Source organism: Phocoena sinus, chromosome 17, assembly GCF_008692025.1.
Source record: "Phocoena sinus isolate mPhoSin1 chromosome 17, mPhoSin1.pri, whole genome shotgun sequence".
Classification (NCBI taxonomy): domain Eukaryota; kingdom Metazoa; phylum Chordata; class Mammalia; order Artiodactyla; family Phocoenidae; genus Phocoena; species Phocoena sinus.
Genome location: NC_045779.1, coordinates 57,860,207 through 57,862,394, shown reverse-complemented (window position 1 = coordinate 57,862,394; position 2,188 = coordinate 57,860,207).

Here is a 2,188-nt window from a genome sequence, read left to right as displayed (position 1 = left end):
CTCAGCTCTGGACAAGAATCTTGACAGCTCCACTTGCATGGCCCCTCTGATGATCATTTCCTCCTTGATAAAATGGAAAAAGCAATAGTTCCAACCTCACAGTGTTGCTGGGATGATCGAGTTTTAAACGCACGTGGCACTGTGTGCCAGGCAGATTCAGCGGTTGGTAAGTAGCAGTTATTGGCCATTTCATATCTCCCTGGTGCCTCCTCTCAAGTTGAGTAAATCAATTTATCAACCAGCTGAAGAGTCAACATCACAACAGAGAGCAGGTGGCAGAACGTTAGAGAGACATAAAGACGTGATGAAGAAAGAAGCAGGCACAGGAAAGGTCTGAGTCCAAAAGGGTAGTGAGATCACATAGAACTGAAGATGTAAAAGAAACACACAGAAAGTAGAAGAGCCTTCACCACGAACTCCGTCTCCCAAACCTGCTTCGTGGTTCTTCAGCTTGGGCTCCTCAAGATTTCAATAAGACGGGTACCATTTTGACTAGCTTCTTTAGATACACCTAAAGAGATTGAAGCAATATGCTTTAGGTTATAAAGCTGGCAAGTGGCCAGGCCAGGACTAAATACGAAGGCCAGGTGACCTCAAAACCATGTTCTACGTGCATATGAATCACCATGGGATTAAATAAGCTAACACACGTGGCATTCTTGGCCCAACACGGGGCACAGGAGAGGTGGCTCATGTCATTGCTGGTTTATCATTACATTCCAAGGGTCCCCCCCTTCACTGGTCCCAGAAGAGAAGGATGGCGGCACTGTGGTTCCTAAGGAAGAAGTGGAGCCTCGTAAGCCCCAGCATTTATTGGAGGCAGGACCCAGAAGCGCTGATGGTGCACGGCCCCCTTGGTCCTGGTGAAACAAGAGGCTGCCAGACCCAGAGGTAGGCAGTGTAGTGGCAGAGGTTCAACCCGAAACCTCCCCATACTTCTAATCCTTCCATAACCCTCATTAATAATACAGCCAAAGAGGCAGGAGAGGCAGCAGCAGTGATGGCAGCAGCAAAAATGAAAGAGAGGAAGCAGCTGGCACCGGAGGGCCTTGTGCCAGACTCACGGCCGGGAGGGACTCCGGCAGTGATGACAGTGGTAAATAAACAGGATTGATGGCTGGAGTGGGGCCCCGTACCCTGCCTGGGAAGGGACCAGGGGAGATGGGATTCTTGTGCATCCCATCCCACTGGTGTAGGCTCAGCCATCACGGGTTTACCCACATCAGAGTGTGATCCGCCCCCCGGCTGGGCGCTCCAGAATCACCTGTTACAGCAGAAGTAGTTTGGCAAGCCAAACAAGACGTGGATTCATCCAGGCCACCTGTAAAGGGATGTAAAGCCTAACAACCTATGCAAAGCTCCTAATTGTCATAATTAATTTGGCACCTCTTCAGTGGTAGATGCTAACCAGGTACCATAGGGTGAAAGCCCATTCCCTGATAACATGGTTAGTCCCCCCATAATTAAAGCTGTGAGAAATCATCCTCTGAAAAACCTAAATGCCGTATTTTCCTCGCTAAACTGTTTTTGTCATTTTCTCTTCTTTGGTCCTCTCTATCCACTACTGAGGTGAACATTTTACTTTCTTCGACTTATCCAGTTACTGCTTTCCTGCTGCATAATTTAGGTTATAATTATTTTCTCATTTTCCCCTCCAGCTGTCAGTAGTTTGGTCCCTTCCACCTCGTATTTCTTTAAAATGTCACACTGTTGCTCTAGCTTATTTAAACACTCTGGAAAGTGAAGGAGTGTAGCCATTGGAAGTGCATCCCCACATCCCTTAGAAGGGAGTCCCTGTTGTCTTTCTGTGTGCACCAGACAGGACCAGGATCCAGCAAGCTAAAAAAAACAGCTGATTGCAGTCGCAAAAAAAAAAAAAAAAACCCCACAGTCTGGCTTCTACTTAAAAAAAAAAAAAGATGAGGGATATGGTATGAGAGCAGAATTCACTTTATGAGGGGAAACAAAGCAAAAAACATTTAATAGCAATAGTGTCCCAAGTATCAAGTTCTCACTGTATCTCTCTATCGACAGCTGATATCACAGGCCACCTCCACCGATGAGGGCTTCCAAACAAAGACTTTCTTATTCTGTTTCTCCATTTGTCGCTCCTAAAAGATACAGTGATCCAAAGTTTATCGCTGAAAGATAGGACAAAAAACTGGTGACAAAAACTTTACGATAAATG